Below are 13,521 nucleotides of genomic sequence, written 5' to 3' on the forward strand. Positions count from 1 at the left end.
TCATTCCCAGACTAGTCTTACCAAGTCTCCTAAAATACCTTTTCTTCCTGAGCAGGCAGCAACTCCTGAGAATTTTGGGTTTCAGTTACTCAGAGCCACTTTTTAAGCTTCTAAATTCTAATAATCCCAATCTCTTCTCTTTGTTCTCCCAATCCTAGGGGCTAGTAATTACTTCCTACAGTTACTATCTTTGTGATAACTCAGTGTTCTCTTACTGCCTTTTCAGTTCTCCAATTATCTAGTCTATTAGTTTTTGAGGGCGGCTATAACAAATTAACACAAACTGGGTTGGCTTAGAACAGAAATCCATCTCACAGTTCTAGAGGCCACAAGTCTGAAATCAAAGTACTGGCCATTATCTGTCTGAAGGCATCACTAAGGATCTGTTTCAGACCTGTCTTCTAGCTTCTGGTAGCCTCAAGCATTCCTTGGCTTGTAGATGGTCATCTTCCCTCTGTGTATGCCTGTGTCCAAATTTATGTCTAAATTACCCCACTGTTTTCAAAGAACATCAGTCATATTGGCTTAAGAGGACACTCCAACGACTTGACTTTAACTTGATTACCTCTGTAAAGACACTATGTCCAAACAAGATCACATTCTGAGGTATCGCGGTTAGGACTTTAACGTATCTTTTTGGGGGGGACACAACTCAACTCGTAACATCTGGCTAAACAGTTCTTTACATTATAAAATTCTGTTATAAGTGGTATGGTCTCCATTTTTCTGACTAGACCTTGATTCAAACCATATTTATCTATTTTCATCCATTTTCCTTGAGTACCCAGAGAGCCTCTCAAATGCAAAATGATGTTCCTCAACTCTGGATATTTTTCTTGAATATTTCACTAATATTTCCTCTCCACTATTTTCTCTGTTCTCTCTTGCCCTCACTTCTGTTACTTGGAAGTTATCTCCTAGACTGATCTTTGAATTTTATTTTTTTTAACCTGTTTTTTTCCATCTTTTCCTCTACCTTATGCAAGGTCTCCTTTACTTTAACTTCCATTCTTCTATTCTTTCTTGCTATTTTCCTCTAATTTTCAAGAGCTCTTTTTTATTTCCTCCAAATTCTTTTTTTCTATTTTGTTTTGGTCTCTTCAATAAAAGCTTTCCTCATGAATCTGGTGATCCTTGACTGTCTGTTCATATTTAAAAGTAGGGCCCTAAAAACTGTGAATAATTTAGAGTTCTTCTCCTTGGGCTACCAAGTGAAGCATCCTCTAACTTCCTACTTGATTGTCAGGATTTGGGGATCCCAGTAGGAGAATGGACCTCACTGAAGGTCCTAACATTGAACACATTCACTTAATCAAGGTGTTTTCTGTAGGACACCTGGCCTTCAATTACATCTAGTATCCACCCCTCTCTAAGAGACACTGTTATTTTGTTCACTGCAGAGGATAAATCTTCAGTCTTCTGCTGAGGCAGTAAAGAGTGCAGTCACTTAACTACACAAATTGACAGAGATCTAGGCTCATGCTGCCTTTATTTATTTATTTTTGGGTAATAGATTACTGAGCTATAACTCAAAATACTATATAACTGACCCATTTAAAGCATATGGTTCAACGGATTTCAGTATATTCACAGTTGTGCAACCATCATCACCATCGTTTTAGAACATTTCATCAGCACGAAAAAGAAACCCTACACCCTTGAGCAGTCATTTCCCATTTCCCTCTAACCTCCCCTATTTCCAGCCCTAGGCAACCACTAATTTACTGTGTCTCTACAGATTTGCATTTTCTGGACATTTCATACAAATGGAATCATATGTGGTCTTTTGTGACTGGCTTCTTTCATATAAACATATTGTCAAGGTTCATCATGTTATAACATGTATGAGCAGTTTATTCCTTTTTATTGCAATATGTGTTTTATTTATCCATTTATCAGTTGATGACACTTGGGTTGTTTCTACTTTTTGGCTATTATGATTGATTGAGATGGCTTCTTAAACAGGCTTCCAACCAAGTCTTCTATTTTTAGCATCATTCTCATCCTTTCTTCTATAAAAATACCTGATGCTGCCAATTCTGGAGCCTGAGGATTCTTATCCATTTTCCCTACTGCCAGTTTAGATTGAACATTCTGAAGTCTACTAAGATGTTTCTATCAGTCTGCTGCTTTCCAGCTTCCATATTTTATTGCTTCTTTCATTTTCTTTACCTGTGTAGCTTAAATCTTTAAAAAAAAATATCCTATATGATCACCTTGGTAGGCTTTGGAGGGGAATAAAAGTAAATGTATTTTTTACTCATCCATCTTCACACAGTTCTTTCAATTATTTTTAGTCTTTATTCTAACATATGCATTTTAAGGCTATAAACTTTCCTTTCAGCATGGCTCACCTGGATCCCTTAAGTTGTGTAATATTTTCATCGTTCAGTTCAAAACAGTTTAATGTTATTTCTTCTTTACTCCCTGGGTTACTTAGGAGTATACTGGTTAGTTTCCAAACAGCTGACAATTTTCTAGTTATTTTTGTAACTGATTTCTGGTACAATTCCAACATGTCAGAGCACGCATGCTAGAACTAATTATGTCCATCTTTTGTATGGTCCAGCACATGTCAATTTGGGGGAAATTTCCATAGACCTTTAAAAATATACTCTGCAGGTACTGGGTGAAATGTTCTATACATGTAATTACTCATTTATTAATTATGCTGTTCCAATCTTCTCTTTTGACTTTTCTGTCTTGTTGCTCTACTAATTACTCATAGAGTTATGCTAAAATATCCCAAATTATGGTTATGGATTTGTCTGATTCTCCTTTTAGTTCTGTCAGTTTTTTACCTACCAGGTTGGCAAAAATCAGAATGATAATGCAAAGTTAAGGACACTATCTGCTGGTAAAGGTATAAATTGGTATGTTTTTTCTGAATAGTAGTTTGACAAGTTAGCAACATTTAAAATATCTATCTTTGTATTCTTTTACATCTAGAAATTGATTCTAAAGCTCTTAATGTGTGCCAAGCACTGCTTAGCAGTTAAATGGATTCACAAATTCCCATTTAAATCTTATAATAATCCTTTGATTAGGTATCAACCCCATATTACAGATGAGAAAAATGAGGCTTATAGAGACGTAAGCCCAAACAAATAGCAATAAAGTCTATACTGGAATCTAAGTTGTATATACACACACACATGTATACATATACATGTATATTACTGCCTGGAACAGCTTCTTGCTTAGAGCCAATTTATTTTGCCAGTTACGATATACCAACTACAGACAGAGCTAATGAAAACGTCTCATTTAAAATGGCCTGTTCTCAGTATGACAACTGCCCCATTCTTCAAAGTATATGCACTTATGTTCTGCACTTAGATAACAAGATAAACAGCAATGCATACAAACATTATGTGTTCTATGATTTATTTCTTCAATATTTTGCTTTGCTTACTTTTTGAGATTTTACATTAAAAATATCTCATATCTCTAATAAGTCTATCCTACCAATTCTTAGTCATAACTTCCATGAAATGAACTAGACTAAATTAAAGCAAACAGCTTCAGGAAGTTCCAAGACTGTAAACTGAAGCTTGCACGGGAGTCAAAGTAGTAGTAGTCTAGAAGCTTTATCAAAGGAAATCAGAACCATTACAATAAGAACAAGGTAGGCAAACCTTTCCTTTAAAGGGCCAGATTGTAAATATTTTAGTCTTTATGGTCCACACTCAGTCTGTCACATATTATTCTTTTTTTTTTTTAACAATCTTTAAAAACGTAAAAACATTCTTAGCTGAGGGCAGTACAAATAGGGTTTCTGAGGAGTACCAATTAAAATAGTGAATTTCATAAAGTTTCTTTAAAAAGGAATTAACACAGAAAGCAAAACATACAGGAAAGCAAACAACAGCAACAAACTTACAGAAGCTAAAAGACAGGTGGACAACTGGTAACTAACTCAATGAATTCCATGAGCTGAAAAACCCCATTTATACCTCACAATCCTCAAAAGATTCAGGAACTGGCAGCACCTGGTACTGCTGAAACTGCGAGGAGGAGTGAAAGCTAGGAAGGAGTTAATTCCTCAGACATTTCCGTCCCAAATATTACTGACTGGCTGGCTATTTCACTCTGAACTAGGAGCCACTAGATATAACTAACAATCTACATACCCTACCAAAAGTGGAGGAATGAGAAATCCAGTTCATCACCAAAAAAACCAACCAACCAACCAACAAACAAAAAACTGGTGGCCAAACCTTCAGCCCTCAAGCAGATAGTTTTCCTTCATGAACCTGACCCAAGAGGAAATCACCTCCTGGACATTAATCAGGGTTTTCTCAAAAAAATGGTTCACTTGGACCACCACACAAAGAAGTTCAAAGTCTTTTAAGTCCCTATCAATTCAGACTTTCACTCACTAGATAACATCCAAGGAGTACTGACACATGAAGTAAGCCTCTAACAAAAGTTAGAGATCAATTTAGAAGGAACAGAATCTAAAAAAAGAAAAAAGATTTTAAAAAAAGTAATTTACAGCCTCAGAAATTAGAGAAGACGGTGCTTCACTGACACAATAACAAGATGTTCTCTATAATAGAGAATTTTTAAGAGAACAAAAAGAACTCTTGGGAAATCAAAATCTTGACAGTAAAAATGAAAAATTCAACCAGAAAGCTTAGAAAATAAAGTTAAGGAAACCTCTTTTAAAATAGAGCAAAACAGACTAGGAGGTGAAAAGTAAGAGAGAAAAGGTAGTATTAGAGGACTAGTCTAAGAGAGCCAAACAAATAACAGAAGTTTCAGAGAAACAAAGGGGAGGAGAGGAAACCACCGTTATGGACTGAACTATGTCCCCTCAAATTTCACATGCTGAAGCCCTACCCCCCAATGTGACTGTATCCGGAGATATGGCCTTTAGGAGATAATTATGGTTAAATGAGGTAATAATGGTGGGGCCCTAATTCAACAGGACTGGTATCCTCCTAAGAGGAGGAAAGATACAGCTCTTTCCACAGAAAGCCTTGTAAGTAAAAAGGTGGCTGTCTACAAGCCAAGAAGAGAATTCATCAGAAACCAATCCTGATGGCACCTTGATCTTGGACTTCTAGCCTCCAAAACTGGGAGAAAATTAGTATCTGCTATTTAAACCACACAGTCTGTGGTATTTTTAATAGCAGCCCTAGCAGATTAATCTAATCATCAATGAAAAAATTCAAGAAAATTTCCCAGAACTAATGAACATAATTTTGCAGATTTGGAGGACACAACAAATACTATCAAGGGAAACACACAAAAATAGATGTATGCCAAGTCACAAGCTAATGAAATGTACAAAATTCCAGAAAGGCAAAAACATTACAATCAGGAATCAGAATGTCTCCAGAATTCTTGAAAGGATTACAAGTTAGAAAATAATAGAAAGATGCCTTCAGAATTCAGATGTGAAGTTATTTTCAACCTGGAACTCATTCACAACCAACCAAATCAGTGAAAAAAAAAAATTTTTTTTTAAGTTTTTATTAATGCAAGATCTCAAACTTTCACAGGAATCTACTGTGGGATAGAGGCCAAATCAATAAAAAAGAATTAAATGATTCACAGGAAATAAGAGATTAAAGGCAAAGGGAGTCACTAGTTTTACAGTAAAGGGAGAAATCCCAAGAAACTACTATGGACCAGCCAGAGAACTGGTTCAATCAGGTTCAAAAACTAATAGACAAAAACAGGAATTCTACACAACACACACACACACACACACACACGCACACATACTCAAAAGAAATGAGGGTGTCTGTGCACTAAAAGACTTGTAAGTAAATGTTCATAGCTGCTTTATTCACAACAGCTAAAAAACTGGAAATAAATCAAATATTCATTAATGCTGATTTTTTAAAGTTATATTTCATCCAACAAAATACCATCATCAGTAAAAAAGACCAACTACTGCTGCACCCAATATCACAGATGAATCTTACATAGAACATTATGTTCAATGTTAAGTAATAGTAGCCATCCACAGAAGAGTATATACTGTATGGTTCCACTTATATTAAGAACAGACCAAAACAACCTATGGTGATGCAGGTCAAAATAGTGATTACTTTGCAGGGCAGGAGATACAGATTGCGAGGAGGCATGAGAGAGCCTTCTGGAGCACTGGGAACATTCTACACCTGATCTGGGTGATAGGTGATATGATGTCTACAAATGTAAAAATTCATTGAGGTACACTTTGAAATTTGGGCACTTTTCAGTTAAAAAAAAATTAATGAATACTTTCTCAAAACAAGGTTTTAAAGAAATTAATGGGATTTTCAATTGGATCCCACAACAGAAACTAATGAAAAGGAAAATTTTCTAAGGCCTTATACACAAAGATCTTTATTTCAAAGTTATTTACAATATGAAAAAAACTGGAAATAACACTTAAATGAGTGCCATGCAAATTCTGGATTTCTCTGGTGCGGGAGAGAATATATTATTTGGTGTCTGTTACTAGCAGCCAAACTTAATACTTAGTAACCCAAGGAAGCCATCTGCCACAGAGAAGAGCATGTTCACAGGCTCCAAGGCAAAAAAAGAGCTTGGCTATTCAAGGACCAAAAAGTAGCCTAAAAGAAAAAGAAAATGGCAAGAGATGCAGCTAGAAGTTGGTAAAACCAAATCACGGAAGGCTTTATAGGTCTTTTTAAGAACAGGGAAAAGAAACGTGAAAAAAAAATAGAAAAATTAAAGTAACTGACTTTCTAGGGCAGCAGAATTCTGGAAGGGAAAGGTTGTACAGGAAGCATTCTAAATGCTTCTAAAAATAAAAATGTTATTTAAAAAACATATAGTATCTGGAAGTGATTATTTCCAAAAAATTTTCCAATGCCTTATTTAATTAATAAAACATTTTTATAATATAGTTAGAATACTCAAAAAGTACAAGTAATATTAAATTTTGTTTATATTATTTGAATTGATCTAAATGCAACATGATTTCAAAGCATCTACTAAAAGTTCTGGAAGGCTGATTCCTTAATTTAAAAAAAAAGCTTTTTAGATGTATCCATTTTTAAAAAAGATTTCCCCAAGCCATATTCTCACTGCTTTATTCAATTGGTCTGTTTGAACAAAAGCAGAAATCATTCATATCATACTTAGCCAATTCAGTACTTCTTAAGTACAATTTAAGGAATAAAGAATAAGAGCATCTGTGTTTCAACAGTTTATTTTAGCAGGTATTTATTTAAACAAAAATAAGCCATTATAAATAAACACAAGCTTTTAAAAGTAGCTTCTAATCTGTTTCAGACCAAAAAAGTAAAGCATACCCTCCAGAAATATTTCACCTGATAGTTTTCTACGCTACCTTTGTTACACCATTCAACTCTTGTTATATAAATGTAAGAAAAATACCAAGGAAACCCTACGCTGCTGGTATTAAGAGAAACTTTAGAGTTAAGAGGGGAAAAAACATGAAGAATAAATATATAAAAGCTCTCTAATTCCCCAAATGGAACAAATGGTTTTCAGAATGTTTTGCTCAATAAGCAGACTGCTCAACAATCTGGTTCTTGACAGATGAACAAAATGACAAAATTGCAAAATGTAAAAGTGTACTGTTCTACCAAAAAGAGAAAAAACATTTAGTTATATGAATAAACTTAGTTATGTGATAAGTAATACACTGTTCACATCTACTTTAAAGGCTTCCAACGATTCAGTTTCTTCATCAAAACTAAACTCCAAACTAAACTCTAGCAGTAAAACTTGTAAGAGATTCACTCACTTTTTAGTGGGTCATAGGATTCAACTGTAGACACGATATTATTTTTGTTAATACATTCTAGTTAGAAAAAGACTTTACAGTAGACTTTAAATCATTGTTTCAATGACTCAAACAATGCAAGGCACGAAGGTTCCTCTGATCTTATACAGAAGTTTTGAATCTACATGAGAAGGCGTTAATACACAAAATGCAAAGTAATGTGAAGCAAACAACACAAAATGACATTGCAAGAAATGAAAAAGTATAGTTTCATAAAGAATATATTGAAATTTTTTTTTTTAAAAGAATACACGGAACTTGAGTTAGAAGTCAAGTCAGAAATCAAGATTTGAATCTCAGGTCTGCTATCATCACTAGTGAGTGAATTTAACTAAGTTAGTCTGGATGGATTACATTTTCTTTATCTATTAAACAGAATGCTGGGTTCCAATATTCCCACAACACTGTTCCATGGTATTATGAGACAAGCCCACATAAGATAAAAAACCAAAGGAATGATAAAACAGTAAGAGCTACAGATTCAAAGGAAAGCAACAACACAGGGTACAGAAAGATCTGGAAGGCTGCCCTAGAGGACCAAAAATGAAACTTCAACAAAATTCGACTTTATCTGCTGCTTAATTTAAGGAGGAAAATTCCTTTTAAAGAACAGGCACGCTATGTACAGGCAGTAAAGTCTCAACAAATATGAAGATAGAAAAATACAAAGTCTCAATGAGAAGTGATTGATTTGGTTAGGGTGGACAGCTCCTGCAGAGTGTCATTAGAAAAAATAGGTTTTGAGCAGATTGTTAGAAGGCTGGGAATTCTGAACTATACTCTGTAAATAACAGATGAACAAAATAACAGATGAACAAAACCAATGTAAATAACAGAGTATAAATAAATAAATGCTGGTTTAACAGTGAGGGATATGTTCAAAGCATTATTTTAAGAATAAGGCAGAAGGCAGGGCATACTGAGTAGGGAGAAAAGACTGGCAGAAAACCCAGTTAAAAGCCAGTGGGTGGGAGGAGGGTATAGCTCAAGTGGTAGAGTGCATGCTTAGCATGCAGGAGGTCCTGGGTTGAATCCCCAGCACCTCCATTAATTAATTAATTAATTAAAACAAGCAAATCCCCCCACCCCCTGCAAAAAAAAAAAAAAAAAAAAAAAAAGCCAGTGGGAAGGAACAGATTTCTGAAAGAAATTTCAGAAAACGGCCGACAAAAATTGGTCAATGTTAACTTATGTGGATACAGAAAGTCAAAGATAAACCCAAGGTTTATGTCTGGGTAATGTAAAACATGACAATACCACCCAAACAAAGTCAGCATATGGAATCAGTTTTGAAGGGAAGACTATCAAGTCTACCTTTCAAATAAAATGAAGACCATCCAGATAGAATTGTTGCCTTATTAAATAATCTTTAAATGTCATTTTTGGTCCTGTCAGTTGTCTCCCAAAAACAGCACAGCAAAGTATTTATGGAAAATTTGTTAAATGCTTAGTGATTTCAAAAGTTTCCTCCAACTCTACTTATCAACTTAACAATTAAATACTCATTTAGTCTTCTGATGTAGGTAGATAACATTTGGTATTTTTCCACATTATAAAGGTAAGTCAATTGTAAAAATTATTAAACTGTAAGAGAAAAAAAGAGACTGCATCTGTATCTCCTAAATTAAGTTTTCCTGACAAGTGATTTATAACAATAACCACATCAAATCTACCTTAAGCTTTGGCAGGAAAGTTCTCAAAGATCCAAAAGAAAAATAAATCCAGTGGCATAAAGTCATCACTCAGTATCTAACAAAATGTTTGATGTATGCCTCAAGTTTTATTTACCTGGACCTGAAAGCACTGGTAAAATATGGACTAAAGATAATGCTTAGAAAAGTAAAGCAAACAATTTAAAATTAAATACATCAACAAGCACAGCTGAGAAATCTTGAACATTCCGCAGTGTTTACAGGTCTCAATTTTCCAAAGAAGAAAATTCCGAAGTTTGTGATTAAGATGAAATAAAACTATCAACCAATGTATATTTCTTGAGTTTCTATCGAACTGTGTGTGAATAGGATGCCTACTTAAGAACTAAACATCATTAACAATTACTAAACAAACAAAACCTTCTTGGATCATTTCATTTATTCTGCGAACTCGCTGAAGATTGAGACTTCAGGTACAGTGCTTTCCAGGTGTCTAATAAATTGTATGGCTGGTCTTTCGTAAATCTACCACAAAGTAAGATTTTTAAAAATGAATACCTCTTGCAACACTTACCTATTTTGGCCGAACACTGACTGAGCTTCTTTGCTCACCATCCAAGACGGGATTAGTGACTTCTCCTTAACTTCATTCTTTCCTAACTCCCATGGTTTCTTACCAAATCTAACGGGTAGAATTATTTTTAAGTGACTAATTCATTAGTTCGGCGTTAACTGAGCGTCTATAATGTTAGGGTTCTCAGCCCTGCACAAAAGCCAGCTTCCTAAGCGTCTAACGGCAAATTTAACTTCTATGGACACACATAAGAAAGGTTACAAAACCAACCATGGAGATACATTTCTTTTAAATCGGATATATTACAACTCAAGTCAAAAGCTCACAGCCCGAGCAACTCGCGCAAGGATCCACATCCATAAGATTAAAATAACCCAGATTTCCCAAGGAGGGGGGAAACGGCTGGTGGTGGGGTGGGGGAGGGGCGTGAGGAGCATCCCGAGCACGTCCACCCACCGCACAGGGAACTGCTCCCTCCCCCTCCTCTTGGGCTGGAGGTGAGCAAGCCCCTTTCCCTCCTCTACCACGTTCCTACCTTCCCAGCCTCAGATTACGCCACAACGCCACAACGACTTTTGGGGAGAAAAAAAAAACGGGAAGGGTGTGCGCTACACACTCGACCTCCCAGCCTCCCGGGGGGGCCGGCCCCGGCGCTCACTGCGCCCCTACGCTCCGGGGACGGACAGGGATGCCGCAAGGCCGCGCCGCCCGGGTCAGTGGCCGGAGGGGCGCGCGGAGCCGCGGGACAAACGCCCAGGCCAGGCCGAGCGGCCTCCCCGCCCCCTCCGGCTCAGCTCCGGGCCGGCAGACGGCGCCCCCAAGGCTAACTTCGCCGGGGAAGAGGAAGCGCCGCGTCAAGTAACAAGCTGTGTGGACTCTCCAGGCAAGGAAAGGCTGTATGCGTCTGCCTGCCTGCAGGACCGCCTCACCTCCCTTGTGCCAAGCCCGGGCGGCCCCAGCTCACCTGAGGAGGGAACCGGGACGCCGCCGCGGCCGCCGCGATGGCCGTTACGGCACGAGGCCTCCGCTCAGCCGCCGCGTAGCTCTCAGGAGAGGGGCGGGGCGCGCGCGGCGGGCGGGCGGGCGGGGCTGCTGCGCCGACTGGCCGCGAGGCCGTAGGCGGATCCGCGCGGGCAGGAAGCCCCCTCCTTGCCCAATCTGATAGGCTCAGTCGCCCCCTTCCTTCCTATCCCTGACGCGGGGGGATCTGCTCCGCGCGAGGATTGGGCAGGCGCGTCTGTCAATCAAGCGCTGTGGTGGCTGTGAAGCGAGCTGAGGCCGCTTCGCGAAGGGAAAGCGAGAGAGTGAGGAGCTCCTGGGCTGAACTGAGACTTGTCGCTTTTGTCTCCCTGGCTGCTCTGGCTGATTACTTTGGGCCTTTCTCCTCTGCGCCACAGAAGAGACTCCACAGCCAAAATGACTGTTTCCCCAGTTCAGCCCCAACTGCTTTGGAAGCTTCCTTCTGATTTCTGCACCTGAAGATAGTCTTGCCAGCAGAAGGCTCTTGGGGGCGGGGATCGAAAAGGAAAACAAAACAAAACAAAAGGCCTGGAAATGGGGCCTGAGAGAAAAATGTGAGGCGTATGCTTAATTTGAGCCGCAAACCAAAATGAGCTGAGTCTGAGGGCCTTCGAAGTGCCCTAGTGCGTGGGTAGCTTCCCGTTTTGGCTGCGGTAGCCTTGCTGTGAGGAGGACAGTGACCTTGGGTGTCAGGTCTGCCCTGCCACCTGCCATCAGGAAGTTGGTTCTACCCACACAGGCGCTGCACCACCACCACCACCACCACCCCCCACCCCGTCCCCTGCCTCATTCCTTCCCAGACCTCTGTGGCTCTGCTTAGGCCTTGCCGCCTCAGGGAAGCCTGTTGGATGAGGCACCCTTCACGCTGCACAGGTATTTTCCCCATCCAAGCTGTTGAAAGAGTCTGTCCATATCCCTATGTAGATTGTAAACTCAGTTAAATCCGGATTCAGTTTCTCCCTAGTGCCCAGCATATGATAAAGCATGAGCAATTATTGTTTAAGGCATTAATGCATCTTCCATTCCCCTTTTTAGTCCTGGCCCTGACTCTAAGTCCCAAGAGTTTACACTTTTCTCTATTTAACTTCAAAATTACTCATTTGAGTCCTGATAGATGTATGTGATTTGCTTGCCTTGTGAAATCACCTATGGTCCCTTCCCGGCCTCAAGTTGGCTAGGGCAAGTAGACCGTGAAACTCTGGGCCGCAGCTACTCTTGTGACTATATCCCATAGTTAGCATCTGAAGTGAATAGTGTAAGTGAATTTTGAATTTATTCTAAGGATCTAAATACCTTTGCATGTTTTATCATGGCTGCTATGGACTGAATTGTGTTCCCTACCAAAATTCATATGTTGATGTCCTAACCCCCAATGTGAATGTATTTGGAGATAGGGCCTTTAGGAGGTAATTAAGGTGATAAAGAGTGGGGTCCTAATCCGATAGGACTAGTGTCCTTATAAGAAAAGACAGCAGAGAGTTGCTCTCTATCTTCACAGTGAGAAGACACGGTGAGAAGGCAGCGATGTGCAAGCCAGGAAGAGAGCTCTCACCAGAAACTAACAATGCTGGCACCCGGATGTGGGACTTCCAGCCTCCAGAAGGGTGAGAAATTAAATTTCTGCTGTTTAAGCCACCCGTTTTGGCATTTTGTTATAGCAGCCCAAGCTGACTAATACAATAGTGTTATTTGTTGATATGTCATATAAAGTTTATAGATTGATATATTATTATGTTCATTTTTGAAGCAGGAGAAATCATTGTCCAGAGTTTGAAACTGTTTCTCCAAAGTCGCACAGTAAACTGTTAGCTACACCTGGCTCAATTCAATTCTAGTTACATATATAACATATGGGGTTGGGGGTGTGAATACAAATATAACAGGTGAAATAATCCTTGCTGTCAGGTAGCTTATATCACTGCCTTAAGTGAGAAAAATAAACTCAGAAAAATACGCTGAAGTTATGAGTTTAGATTTTAAGGGAATATGTATTTTGAATGGGCCAATGATCTGAACAGACCCTTCACGAGATTTTGACCCAGATCTCTTGACTACTCTGTGCAACCTATTTACGCAATAGAAGAAGTAAGGAAGAGAGCTTTTTCATAAAAGGATTTTAGTTCCCTGTAAACATGTGTTTTCCTTTTTATTTTCCTTCAAGTTCCCTCATCACCTGTTCTCACCAGAAACTCTTTTAAAAAAAAAAGAAACTGAAAAGATACAAGAAAAAGAGAAATAATTGAAGAAAAATAAGGAAACAGCAATGAGAGAGGAAAGCACTGGGTGGAAGGACAGATAGGCAGAAAGTTATGTATGAAAGTGCAGTATGGTATACTAAGAAAGAATGGAGTCCATGTTCCTAAGGGGTGGGAGTTGTCCCAGAGACCTGTCACATGCTCTGTCTCCCCAACTTCCAAATATAAACATGCGCTCTGCTTCTTCCTCTCTTTTAGCGGAACTCAAACCAAAAATGGAAATCAACCCTGCCAATTAGTTTG

The 13,521-nt window shown here is 38.6% G+C and overlaps 1 protein-coding gene and 1 long non-coding RNA gene across 3 annotated transcripts in view; one reads left to right on the forward strand and one right to left on the reverse strand.

Annotated features, from left to right (window-relative positions):
- The window catches only part of NCK1 (NCK adaptor protein 1), a 68,963-nt gene extending 57,870 nt beyond the window's left edge, over positions 1-11,093 (reverse strand). The window contains exons 1-2 of one of the 2 annotated variants that reach the window (XM_032487933.1): positions 10,968-11,038; positions 10,004-10,111 (exon numbers count right to left, since the gene is read on the reverse strand). The gene's annotated coding sequence lies outside the window, so the exon portion shown is untranslated. Of the gene's footprint in view, positions 1-10,003; positions 10,112-10,967 lie in introns of both variants that reach the window. The other variant, XM_032487925.1, reaches the window with a different exon arrangement.
- A 151-nt stretch (positions 11,094-11,244) lies between these two features.
- Positions 11,245-13,521, forward strand: part of LOC116666020 — a 37,819-nt gene continuing 35,542 nt past the window's right edge. Inside the window, exons 1-2 of the long non-coding RNA XR_004322871.1 lie at positions 11,245-11,896; positions 12,522-12,627. This is a non-coding gene — a long non-coding RNA (uncharacterized LOC116666020). The remainder of the gene's footprint in view (positions 11,897-12,521; positions 12,628-13,521) is intronic.

The sequence above is a fragment of the Camelus ferus genome, chromosome 1, assembly GCF_009834535.1.
Source record: "Camelus ferus isolate YT-003-E chromosome 1, BCGSAC_Cfer_1.0, whole genome shotgun sequence".
In the NCBI taxonomy this organism is placed as follows: Eukaryota; Metazoa; Chordata; class Mammalia; order Artiodactyla; family Camelidae; genus Camelus; species Camelus ferus.